General features: G+C 41.6%; 1 protein-coding gene across 2 annotated transcripts in view; it reads right to left on the reverse strand.

Annotated features, from left to right (window-relative positions):
• Positions 1-14,059, reverse strand: part of TMCC3 (transmembrane and coiled-coil domain family 3) — a 143,446-nt gene that overhangs the window by 57,132 nt on the left and 72,255 nt on the right. Inside the window, exon 1 of one of the 2 annotated variants that reach the window (XM_057424774.1) lies at positions 292-307. The exons of the other annotated variant lie outside the window; for it this stretch is intronic. The gene's annotated coding sequence lies outside the window, so the exon portion shown is untranslated. Of the gene's footprint in view, positions 1-291; positions 308-14,059 lie in introns of those variants that run through there. 2 annotated transcript variants of the gene reach the window in all.

Raw genomic sequence — 14,059 nt, forward strand, 5'->3', positions numbered from 1 at the left:
ACCAAAACCTTACATTTCTTTTGATGAAAAGTTGTCTTTTTTCTAAACAACACATTTTCTCACATCTTTCTATCTTTTAAAACAAAATATCACAAACCTATCACTGTTTGAAAGCAGGAAAAAAACTCCTGAGCGTTCTTTTCATTTCTCCCACAAGTTTTTATAAAAATAACCTACCATTTTCCAGCAGTCCTGTTTTGCACTGCCAAAACCCTAGGTATGGTTTGAAGATTGGCTTAAGCTGAAAGGCGCAGTTCCGCCATGGCTGTGAAAGTTGCTCTAACCACATACCTGTAGCTCTGCTGTAGCTGCACAGGGAGTAATAGCAAGCACCTGCACAAGGTCACTCTCTATATACAGCCCTGTTGCGTAGCTGAAGGACCATCCCAGCTACAGGAGGGGCTTCCTGGTGACACTACCACCAGCTGACATCAGCAGCCTCGAAACTACAGGCAGCCCCAAAACTATAGGCACAGGAAGATAACAGAGGGCCATAAAAAGAAATGGCCAGTTACTGATACCAACCCGGAAGGTACCCATGTGAGCTGCTCACAGGGAGTAACATTGGCAGAGAAGTATTTATGCTATGTACTTAAGCTGCCATAAAAACTACTGGCTGTTTGGATGCCACTTCTTCAGAGTTAGTATGTAGAATTCACGACTGGTAGCCTGTAACGCTACCTGTGTATGTATTAGCAGTGCAGAGAGATCTGCCCGTGTTTGGTCTAGTACCTTATCTTTGAGGCAGGGTTCTAACAATGTTGAGTTGCTCAGAGACTGATCCAGGTGAAAACTACCTCTGCCAAGACAAAATAAATTTTATTAGATAGCAAAAATACATACATATGAGTTTTATTACCTCTCATGTGACTGGCTGCACAGCTCCTTAAGCCCTGGTGTTGACTCAGTGAAGTGGGCAGGGAATCAGGCCTGAGGGCAGAAGGCAGAACCTAGCAGAAGTCAGAAGTGAGGACTAAAGGTGATCATGCAATCACAGTCTCAGTTGTCAAGGGTTTAACTGTGTCATAGCATGCTGAGAATTCATAAAGGTTAATTATCCTTGTAAAAGATGGAGTGAGGACACAGTCAAATGTTAAGCCATTTAACATTTATGGATATCTGTAAAAGCATAGGCATCCCAAAATGAACTATTAAACCTTTAAAATTAACTATTTTCTCATTTTCTAACAGAACTTCAATAATAGTATGGTTTAGTCAGGCCTTAGAAAAATAACAAACAGCTTAATCCAAGCAAAAACTTAGTGGGAGGCTTCAGAATGAATCTTCTGGTGAAGCTGAGATCAGCAATTATATCTGAATATCATAATACCAGCTGCTGAGGAGGGAAAGATGAAAACTAACAGGACTGCCTGAAAGACCGAGAATAATGCAAATGTGGCATTAGAACATCTAGAGCATCCATGGAGATAAAGCATCTGAGGTATGCGAATGCTTATCTGGTTTGCTAGAAAAGGGAAAAAAATCTTTCTATGTAACTCAAATAACTGACCCAGCCTGTCTTCTCTAAGAATGTGTCATCTCCAGAGGATGCTTTGCTAAATCTGTATAAACTTTCTCCTGGTTAGTGATAATGAAATTCCCTTTAGTTATCAGGACTTCATGTGGTCAGTCCCCAAAACCATAATGCATTTATTTTTCTAAGGCATCCAATAGTAAGAAATAAGGGCACATCTGTACACAATACAGCTCAGTGATGCAGAGAAGAAGTAGATAAGCTCAAATAAATCAACAGGGAGCTTTTGCATTCTTCTGTAGTGAATGGAGCAGCAAAATAAACATTTAAAAATTAAACAATGTCCCGAAGCATTTAAATAGCTTAAAGTGAATCCTCTTCTTAAGAGGAGAATAAAAACAAACTTTCAGTAACTGCTCTCAGCAAGACATCTTCAGCCCATCTATCAAACTCACACAGCAATTTTAAACCAGAAGAGATTAACAGATCTCAAATCAGCAGGTTTTTCCTCCACAAGGTATGTTTTCTATTTATGGATAATTTTTTGTTTCCTCTTCGCATGCACAGAGCTAAACCCCCTGCAGCTTGTTTGCATTGCAACTCACTTCCCCCAAAACTTCTTGACACAACCCTCGTTTCCTTCTGTAACTTCCAGATCTATGCACATACAAATGTGATATTGGTAAACACATGTACATGTGCTTTTATGTCCCCATCCCCTACTTTTCCAATAATCCTCAGCAGCTGTGAATGACATTTCCAGCAAACAAATCTCTACCGTTTCCAACATGTCTTCATACTGCCCTGTAATCTCAGAAATAAGAAAAACACTAGACAGGAAACTAAGGTTAAAAACATACTGCTCAAGCTACCTTTTCTTTGTTCATTTGGTATTCTACAGACATACATATATATAAACATGCATTATTAATTTATGCCTCCCCAGTACTTACTTAGGTGGAGCAAGCAGTTTACATATGGCACTGAGTGGAGTATAGGGGGGAACACCCACATCAGAGGAGGGCCACAAAGATGCTCAGAGGGCTGACACACCTCTTCTGTAAAGACAGGCTGAGAGAGTTGGGGTTGTTCAACCTGAAGAAGGGAGACCTTGTAGCAGCCTTCCAGTACCTAAAGGCGGCCTATCAGAAATCTGGAGAGAGACTTCTTACAAGGGTAAGCAGTGACGAGACAAGGAGGAATGGCTTTAAAATGAAAGAGGGTAGGTTTAGATTAGATAATGGGAAGAAAATCTTCACTATGAGGGTGGTGAGACACTTGAACAGGCTACCCGGAGAAGTTGTGGCTGCCCCATCCCTGGCAGTGTTCAAGGCCAGGTTGGATGGGGCTTTGAGTTTGCAAGGTGTCCCTGCCCATGGCAGGGAGGTTGGAACTGAATGAGCTTTAAGGTCCCTTCCAACATAAACCATTCTATGATTTTATGCCATCCTGACTTCAGTCTGCCAAAAGCCTGAGCAGTTTTAAGCTGTGCACTCTGTTGGACGCACAGTAAAGTGTAAAACAGGACAGGGAGAAGAAAGTTAACAGTTTCTTTGAGAAAGGACCTACCAGACTTGATATATTTTTACCACAAGAAGAAATAAATAAGTGGACTTGTTCTGCATGTTACAGGTTGATTGGAGGGGTTTGTGATTTTTAGTGGTTAATTCTTCAGTAGATTTTCTTGAATGTCATGAAATTGCAACAAACTTTTTGACTTCTGTGAACATTACCAATTTCCAACAGCTATGGGCCCTCCCAAATCTCTTCTAGTGCTGCTGATCGGGTTTTAGTTCAATAAATTTTGGACAGCCATTAAAGTAGGGAAAAAATCAGTCCTGTAATTGAAATGAGCAAGTTCTTCTCATGTTCTGTAGAACTATTCAAGTAAGACACAGCATCAGTGTCTGAAGTTTACCATATTACTGCTGTAGATGTGCAATAAAATCTTGCCTTCGGCCACTAGTAAATCTGAAATTCTTTTCACCACAAATTCTGTGGTGAAATGCCAGATATAGAGCCCTCAGTCACTTACTTGTGTGTGTCTAGCTATTTCAAGCTAGAATTTATGTACATAAATACATATATTTATAGATACATATACACACTTATAAAAGAATATGCAATAGCATAATTTCCTGAATCAGAAGTATGAGAAGCTGTATGAAAACATGTCGTTTTAATACTGAGCAGCTGCAGTGTTTTCATATTAGTAGGTTGGTTGCAAGCTACAGGAGCTCTTCCACCAGGATGAGGGAAGAGGGAAGAAATACATAATTTGTTCTAGCTGGCTTTTCCTAATTCCATTTTCTAGGAATTAACTGTACAAGTGCAGAAAAGGTACCTAAGAGCCATATACATGAGAACAAGAAATTCCAGAAATGTCTCTAGATTTCTGTATGCATGTTACTTTCCCAATTCAAACCTAATGATAGTAATTGAACTGATTTGGACCATCAAGGATTTGATCAGCATATAATGCTACTGCTTAGACAAACCAAGATTCCTGCAGATGAGACATTACAATTCAGTTAGACCTTGTAGATAATGCTGTCAGTATTGGTCAGCATCAGCCTCTGCTGTGGTAGAATTTACCATGTAGGTGAGATATCTGCTGCAGTGGATGCTCAAGACTAATACTCTGGACTCTGAATTTCATATAATTTTGCAAAGACACTGATGTATTTATGCAAGTACTTTGATGGCTATCCTGACCTTCTCAGATTGTGGCACCTGAGAAAGAACATGGAAACTATTTTAGAGATTTTATAAATGTGCACATACAAGTTATTGACTTAATTTATGGCCAAAGGCTCTTCTGTGAGGTTAATTCAAAGGCACACTGATATTTTACCAAATTACTCATCATTCAGGGCTATAGTACATGCATCATTTATTAAAACTTCAGTTTCCCTGGATAATCTACTTGGTCTTTTCATTTTTCATCTGTCTTTCCTTAAATGGGATCTGGAGAGTATAAAGGTAAGGCACTACCTTTAAGTAGCACATTTTAAAAAACAACAGGAAAAAAACCTTTAAGTTTCAGATATGGCCATAGCACTAACACTGCTAAACTGGGGAGTTGAAAAGTCTCTTGCTGCAACCTTTTATTAATATTCAACCTCGATCTTTCTGCATACTTTGATTTTGTGGCTTACTTGGAATCAAGCCTTGATACCTACAGGATCTTTGAAATAGTTTTTATAATATATATATATAAATTGTTCGTGGCAACTGTGCTTTAGTGTAACACAAACAAATATATCTCAGTGATACTGTTAAGCAAATAAAAGATGACACTGTTCCCAGAGCAGAACTTCTTGAAATCTTTCTGTGTTGACCTCCATTCCACTGTAGTGTCTTTTTGCAGTCAGCACAGGATGAATTTCACCCCTCAGAGAGTTTCCAACCAATCTAATTTCTGTCAGCCTCTCTGAAAGATGGAGAACAGTGGACGGATGCCTTAGATGAATTTGACTAAATCACAAGGAAGATAGATGCTGTTAACTGGGTTTCTTCTGCTGCTGAAAGCTGATGTCTCAGCTGTGTACTAATGGAAATTCTTGTCAGCACAGATGGTTTGTTTTGACCATGCTATATCATTTAAATGTTATAATAATAACAGAAATTGGATTGTTTTTTGGCAGCAGCCAGCTCTCAGAGGGCACTGAGATAGTTATAATTGATACTAAAAATGGCAACAAAACTCAGCAATCTGCTGTGTAGGTGATACCGCAAGACACATGAAAGCTTGCCTGAAACAACCCACCACATCTGTTGGCATGCTGTAATGCAGCAGTAGCACATTTTAGATTTGCTCTGAGGTGAGAAAACTTGACGTAAACAAGTGCTTGCATTTGTCAACATCCACCTCTCAATGTGTATTGATCACTGGAAGCCTGAAAAATAAAGCCACTGTGTAGTGCACATGTTTTAGCTGCAGCTCCGGCAAAAAGAGTGTTTTCTCTTCCCAGGCGGAGGACAGCAAGCACTTTCTTTCAGCCTGAAATTGCTTCATTTGCCATGGACTAAACACATCTGAGCCTTCCTGCAGCAAGAGCAGAGGAGGAGGGGGCTGGGGTGGCAGATGTCACTTTCTGGGTCCTCGAGGAGGTGACGTGCAGGGCACGTATTCTGCTCCCTCCACTCACAGAGTGGATGGAAACTCTACTGAGAGATACTGTTGCCTCCACTGATGTGATATGATAAATTCTTATGCTGTTTTTTTTCTGTTCAAATCTGCCTGTGGCCTTATTTACTAATGCCAGTTACCCTGGATGGATGCCCAGCAAGGAAAAATTGGCACCAGATCATCAGAGGAGGAAATAAGATGTACCATCAGTAGCTGTGTCTTTCTGTTGTTAGGTTTTTCAAGTATTTTCAGGTGTTACACTGCTTGTACAGGACCTTGGGGAATGCTACGGGAAGTTACTGGAGCACATATGATTTTATAACCCTTCTCCAGGTGCATTTTTACAAAATGGAGTCAGGGATAGATGGCGTCAGGAGAACAAGCTCAGCAGCTGAGGCTTACTTGGAGGCCTTTATGTAAGAAGCTGACAGTAGGAGACAGCACGTGGTACTTGGTGTCTGTTCTTGTGCAGGATGGTACAGGAATGGAGGAAGGTACCTAAACCACTTCAACAAAACGTTTCTGCTCCACGGGCAGCCTCCAAAACCAGCTGTGACTTTGCCTTCATCTGTGCTTCCCAAGAATGAAAATAAAAATCGTTGCAACAGGAAAGGAAATCTTTCAAAGTAAAAGAAGGTAACCTTTCAAATCCCCAGGAGCATAAATATGCACCAACACTGTATTATGCCTTAAAATTTTTATGGAACTTGAAATGTCCATGTAGCCTACAATGGCCTCACAAAAATACCAAATCCCTTTAAAGCTGAAGACATTAATGAAACCGTGACCCAGAAAATCATTTCTATTGATTTTTATTTCTCTTCCCTGCTGTTGCTGTAAACATGCTTCTCATTCAGAAGACTTACTTTTAACCCATGTTTGCACCATTATCTGGACATATGGGGAGGAGAAACTGATAGGATATGGAATAGTGAAGGGGAGGAAGCAGCAGTATGTGAAGAGCAAGAGAGGTGATGTGAGCTATATGCTTGCATTTTTTTCAAAGCAACAAGCATGTTGATTTTTTAATACATCATTATCCTTGCTTTAAGTTCCCCAGGGAAAACACTAACAGCTGAGAGGAAACAGTGAGACATGGCAACACCACCTGGCACACACAGCATGGGAGCATGCAGCAGTGCCAAGCATGACTTCTCTCTGTCTGAACTGCAAAGTCCCCAGCCTCTGCGGGTATGCAGTGGGCTGTGCAAGTCACATACTGGCCAGTGGAGGGTTAGGACAGGTTATAGGGGCTGTTAGCTACATACCACAATACGCGGAGGAGGTGTAAGGTAGGGAGATGGGAGCTTAATGTCCAGGACTGAGGCCAGTTAGCTCTGCCACTGTGCTAGGCCCAGAGGACTGTGCCATCCCTCCTGGCAGTTCATCCCCTAACGCTGCGCTTTGGTAACCCAGAGCAGGGCAAAAGACAGATGCTTATCATGGAGAGAGCTGGAAGCAATACCTCCAGGTGTGCTTTTCCCCAGCCCTGTGCCCACCATGGCCCACGACAGACCATTTTTCTGAGGGCTGCTGCAAGACAACAAGAGTTGGAAAATGGCAGCATAGCAAACATGGAAGCCTATAACTTTGAATTATAGAATGGTTTGGGTTGGAAGGGACCTTAAAGATCACCTGGTTCCAACCCCCTTGCCACGGGCAGGGACACCTTCTACGAGTCCAGATTGCTCAAAGCCCAATCCAGCCTAGCCTTAAACACTGCCACGGATGGGGCAGCCACAGCTTCTCTGGGCAACCTTTCCAGTGCCTCATCACCCTCACAGTAAAGAACTTTTTCCTAATATCTAATCTAAGATGTTAGGAAATCTAACTTGCTGAAAGATGTTTTGGTTTTCCCTATGAACCCTGTACCTTATGCGTAGGATTTGCCCATGTTGTAAAACTGAGAAGGTGCAATGTGTTTTTAGAGCATCACTGCTGGTCTCTAAACCATTTATTGCCTAGCACAATTGCCATGGGTTGGGTGGCCCTCAGGTTTCTCTGCAGTTAAGTAACCTTTGCAATCAAGTCAAGATTTTAAATTCCTTCAGATCCTTTTAAAACATCACTATTAAAACACCTCTCAAACACAGAGCTCGGATTTGAAGTGTGCACATACACACAAAAAAGCTTCAGCTTCTATGTAACCCAGTAACTCCTTGCCCAGCACATTCATACAAGGACAGCAGAGACAGTATTTCTCAGCCTCTCCCTTTTTTATGATCATTATACAACAAGGTAATTAAGGTCACCTGAGGTCATCATTCTTTAACTGAGCTCTCAGCCCTGACAGCAGAAACTTGTGTCTGATCTTTGGTTTACAGGAGGATTTTTAATCTTGTTTCCACCCACTGCTACCACTCCTGTGTGTTGGCAGCTCATTTTTGTTAAACTCTGGGGGCTGTAACATTGTTCCTTCTCAAGGCTGAACTCTCAGCAAGACTGCCCAGAAAGCAGGCACGAAGGTACGAAGTAGTTCGAATAATTTAGTGTCAATAATTAAATACAAGACCTATACACACCAGTTGCAAGCTTAGTCTTTGCTGTGTTTCCACTGATGTTTGACCGCTGAATTCCACTACCATAACATTTTTCTTAAAAGCCTGGACTATTTTAAGTACCAATGCAAAAAGAATTGAAAAAGGAAGGAAAAAATACGCCAAGAACAACAATATGGTCACCTTCCAGGACAGCAAGTCTACGCAGTATCGTGAATCACAGAGAGAGAAATCACAGCCATGCTTTAAGCTGCCATCATGGACTTTCCTTTACAAGCATTTGGGTAACAACATCAACAGATGTGGAATTTGGGGTTTCAGCTACCAGGATGACTAATGCAAATAAATCAGCGCAGCAAAGTAGGTCACAGAGTCCCCACCTCACCTGCTGCACCCAGACTCGCAACACGCTTGGTCTCTTCTGCTTTAACTTCACATGTTAGTCCAGCACTTGCAACTATTTCATTATTTCAGATAACTCTCTGGCATTTTACATGGAGTTTATTTCTCTTACTTCTTCATTTTAGTCAGTGGATTAAGGTGCACAACAAATGCTTTTACACTGAAAGCAGAAAAGCCTTAATTAAAATGCCAGTTAAAATAGTAGCAGAATTACAGGGATAATTCTGTCTGAGCAATGGGCATTCACAGCTGAAGATAATGATTAAATTCCTGCAAAAATGTTCTTTATTTTGAACTATCAGCCAGCAAAGTACTCGGAATGCATAAATTAGAATCCCCCAGAAAATAACATTCTACACAAATAAGTTATTCCAGTGGCAACTAGAATTGTGAGGGGATGTGTCACTTGCCCATTTTGTGAAATTTAATAAAAATGCCACCAGAGGTAATGGGCCATAAACAGAACTTAGATTTTTCTATTCAGTTAGTATTGCCTCATCTAATGCAAACTATTTGTGTCAAAATAAGATCTTACTTAATCTTCAGTAGGCATTTAGATAACTTACCAAGTAATAATGACGCAGAAGTACTGATACAGACTGTAAATTAAGAGTTGTTTGTTAGTTTGTACCTGTGCACTTGTTTGCAATCCTTATGTAATCCTAGTTGATCTTTAACCACTGTGGTGATAAAACCAGAGCATCACAGAGCAATGACCAACTGAATTAGCAACTTCTGACACTTCAGCTGTGTTCCTACTCAAGAAGTGCATTATGAAAGTCATTGCATATCCCACTGAATACAGTTTAAACAGCTGACATGCTGCTCTGAGTCCAGCAGAACTGGGGCCAGCACACCTCCCTCACTGTTGTTACAGCAATACAATCCCTCCTGGGTTACAGCAGCCCAGGTATAAGACGGCTGAAGCCTGAGTGTAGCTGAAACCCAGATCGCACCAGCCCATCACCAGCTAACCCTGACAGGGTCCCTCAGGCTGCTGCTCATGCTCACAGCTCACCTTCTGTCTTGGCGGCCCTCAGAGCTGTACCAGTACTGTTACACTCCACGGGTATTGCTGTTACCCATCGGCACGGTGAGTTCAACTTGAAAGAGCAGCTGCAGGCTAGAACTTGGGCTTCATCCATGGACCGTGTTGATTTTTGGGTACACACAGCCTTTTATCTTTCCAGTTCATTGACAGAATTCTCTAATTTGTGAGTATATTATTGTACTGTGCATTACAATAATGACAATGATTAAAATGTCACACTTAAGTCAATGATATCATTAAAAATCCATGTCAGACCCTCACTGCTTGAAAATGAATAAACATATAGATAGATAAATCATAGAATCATAGAATGGTTTAGGTTGAAAGGGAACTTAAAGATCATCTAGTTCCAAGCCTCCTGCCATGGGCAGGGACACCTTCCACTAGACCAGATTGCTCAAAGCCCCATCCAACCTGGCCTGGTTGGACTATTTCAATTAACAGATGAAAATATAAGTTTATTTAACTTCTTTGCTTGTTCAACTAAATACTGAAACAAAATTCCTAAAGCCATCTGTAAATTTGCCTAAGCCAAGCTGTGGTAGTGGGGAATCTGGCATTTAGATTTGCATTCAGACATTAGAGACCACGCTGTCCTGGCCTTCAGCATCAGTCAAGAATTGGAACTACAGAAGCTAACTTTAAAGTTAACTTGATAGTAACCTGCTAGTTAAAAAGGCCAACAATGGTGTGCAGCTACAGCTTCAGTACTATTGCCACCTACAGGTATTCTTCTCTTCCTTCATTATGAAAAATAATGCAGTGAAACATGCTGTCCTGGCACTATACTCTGATAAATTCAATTGCTACCATGTAATTCACTAAAGACGTAACATCATCACCTCTCTGGGTACAAGCTACAATCTACTGAAAGATTCAATAAAGTGCTACTCACTTGAATGAGAAAAATGCTAAAAAAAAACACTGGCAGAAAGGCTAAAAATATACATTCTGTTTAGTTAGACAAAAAAAAAAGACTTGCTGTATATGATCAGGCACTATTTTAGTAGTTAGCTAGTTTCTGCAGACAGTAAAATCCCATAGAGGATATGCTCGATGGTGTACCCCAGGCAGTGAAGCGTGCCAGTGTTCAGGTTCCTCTGGGGCAGCAAATATCCTACAGCCAAAGCTAGCTCAGGTCTCTGCTGAATGAGGAACTAGCAGGTTTGGTAACCCTGAGCTGCAGCTGAGAACACAAAGTGCACAGCAAGGATGGGGCTGGCTGTTTTCACTGCCTTGTCTAATAGGGGGAGCAACAATCTTCGTCTTTTAAAGGTACACTTGGACAGTGCAGAGTGGCTTCTGAGCAAGTTCTGTAAACTTTAAACATTTTTCTCTTAATTTGGAAATATATTTATTTTTAATAAAAAGGTAATTTAATAACCATTTTTAGTGGTGACTACAAGACTTGTTGCTTAGACTCATCATCACGTACAAATAAGTCAATCACAAAGGTTTCCAAATGAATTGTAGAATCATAGAATGGTTTGGGCTGGAAAGGACCTTAAGATCATCTACTTCCAACTTCCCTGCCATGGACAGGGACACCTCACACTAAACCATGTTGCCCAAAGCTCTCTCCAACCTGGCCTTGAACACTGCCAGGGATGGAGCATTTACCACTTCTTTGGACAACCCATTCCAGTGCCTCACCACCTGCACAGTAAAGAACTCCTTCATTATATCTAACCTGAACTTCCCCTGTGTAAGTTTAAACCCATTACCCCTTCTCCTATCACTACACTCACTGATGAAGAGTCCCTTTCTGGTAACCCCATAGGCCCCCTTCAGATACTGTGGAAGGCTGCTATGAGGTCTCCACGCAGCCTTCTCTTCTCCAGGCTGAACAGCCCCAACTTCCTCAGCCTGTCTTCATACAGGAGGTGCTCCAGTCCCCTGATCATCCTCGTGGCCCTTCTCTGGACTTGTTCCAACAGTTCCATGTCCTTTTTATGTTGAGGACACCAGAACTGCACACAATACTCCAGGTGAGGTCTCACAAGAGCAGAGTAGAGGGGCAGGATCACCTCCTTCGACCTGCTGGTCACGCTCTTTTTGATGCAGCCCAGGATACGGTTGGCTTTCTGGGCTGCGAGCGCACACTGAAGCTGGCTCATGTTCATTTTATCATCGACCAACACCCCCAAGTCCTTCTCCGCAGGGCTGCTCTGAATCTCTTCTCTGCCCAACCTGTAGCTGTGCCTGGGATTGCTCCGACCCAGGTGTAGGACCTTGCACTTGTCTTGGTTAAACTTCATGAGGCTGGCATCAGCCCACCTCACAAGTGTGTCAAGGTCCCTCTGGATGGCATTCCTTCCCTCCAGGGTATCAACCGAAGCACACAGCTTGGTGTCATCGGCAAACTTGCTGAGGGTGCACTCAATCCCACTGTCCATGTCAGTGACAAAAATATTGAACAAGACCGGTCCCAACACCGATCCCTGAGGGAGACCCCTTGTTACCCACCTCCTGCTGGACACTGAGCCACTGATTGCAACACTGTGTGTGGCCATCTAGCCAGTTCTTTATCCACCAAGTGGTCCATCCATCAAATTTACGTCCCTCCAGTTTACAGACAAGGATGTCGTGTGGGATAGTGTTGAAAGCTTTGCACAAGTCCAGCTAGATAATTTCAGCTGCTTTGCCCCTATCTATCAGTTCTGTAGCCCCATCATAGAAGGCCACCAAATTGGTCAGGCAGGATTTGCCCTCAGTGAAGCCATGGAACTACTTAGTGTTACAATCTGGTTTTAATAGTGTTTCCCAGATTTACACAGGTGGATGGGTTCAAGTACTGACAGAGATGAGTAGTGTTGTCTGGAAAGGTGAATATTCAGTACAGCCACAGATTTATCTTCACCATTGCTGCCTCACATCATATTAATAGTCTGTATGGTCCCTACATTATCGGCAGCACTAAATCACTGTGACTAACACTGCAGCTATAGCTGAGGCTGTAATTATTTCAGAGTCAGAAAGTCATAGTCTATCCACTCTGAAAACAAAATTATTTAGCATATGTAAGTATACAGAATACAAATGCTGCTGATATGCCTTAGTCTTTCACGTTAAGGTATCACTTCAATCCAAATGCAGATTTTTCTTTTGGTATGCCTTTTCTCATGTTCATGTACATTAAAAAATACAAGCTGATAAATGAAACAACTATCACTTAAATACCACATACCAGGTAAACTCAATTGGATGTGAAGCTCCATGCAATAAGGTACAAAAGAGGTATATATTACTACCTTGGACATCTCCAAAATACTGCCTATTCAGGAGAGCCAGGTTTACACTACCTAAAGAGAAACTACAGACATTTCTTGCTAGAAGTACCTGCTTTTCAATGTTCTACATTTAAGGTAAATGGCCAAGTTTGAACTTTACCAGGCTGAGGCCCCTTTACTAGATTTCAAAGAGGTGCTGAAAAAAACATTTCCTTTTCCTAATTTTCTCACATTTCATTCAACAATATTTAGTGCACAACTGAGTTCTGGCTGTGTCACCTCTTTTGCATAGGGTCTTTCCATGGCACAACAAAGGACAGGTTGTTTTTCAACAGTAGCAGTAGGGAGGAAAACAGGAAAAAAATATATATGCAAGCATCATCCTTAAAGCAATTATTCCTGGTTTTGTAATTAACTACATTTCAACCTGATGGTATCTAATTAATCAGAAATTTCAACTGAGTGGTCAGGAAATGTCTCAGAGCACAAAACATACAACCTTTGAACAGACATAAACAGCATGGAAAAGCACTCATCTGAAATCAGGAGAAGCTCACAAACCACCGCAAATCTCACAGTGGGGATAGCACGCTGGCTAAATAGGGGCAGTGTGATAGCCAAAGAGCTGTTGGTCATTTAATCCCTAGAAAATAACACTTGTTTGAGAAATGATGGTACATCTTTCTGAAATAGTATGAAGCCACTGACCAAGGAATCCACCATGTGTTAGGAGAGACACAGCCTGCGTCCTCTGCACTGCATGAGAAGGGCCACGCAACCAACAGGGATGGGGAGGGCAGGGCTGGGAGCTGATGACTATGCTGACAATGCCACCGGTTTGGTAGCTCTGAAAAGACAACACAGAGAGTTGGGAAAGGCCTGGCATTTTAAAAGCAAGTGAAAAAGACCTTTTGAAGTGCCCCTGGAGGCCAAGCAAGAAGGTGGGATTTTTATCCAAGTGGCTGGGACCTCTAAGATTCTCCTGCTCAGGCGCTGACAAAGATTAGTTTTGGCTTTGATATTAATACACAGATGAGAAACAACCAATATATCTGCACATGTTGAATAATCCAAGCAAATAAAACCACATTGTTCAAGCAATAGTGTCTACAGTGGTGTTTAGAGGCTTATGCTGGTAGAGTGACTTCTTGCTCTGGTGATTCTGGTGTTTCATTCCAAGTGAAAGAACAAGATTTTTTTACAAAGAGCAAATATACTTTTAAACACACTAGGTAAACTGACTTCACTAAACTAAGCAAACAGTTTTGCCTC

The sequence above is a fragment of the Pezoporus wallicus genome, unplaced genomic scaffold (genome assembly GCF_028554395.1).
Source record: "Pezoporus wallicus isolate ANWC-B61680 ecotype Strahan unplaced genomic scaffold, APGP_CSIRO_Pwel_v1 scaffold_3294, whole genome shotgun sequence".
In the NCBI taxonomy this organism is placed as follows: Eukaryota; Metazoa; Chordata; class Aves; order Psittaciformes; family Psittacidae; genus Pezoporus; species Pezoporus wallicus.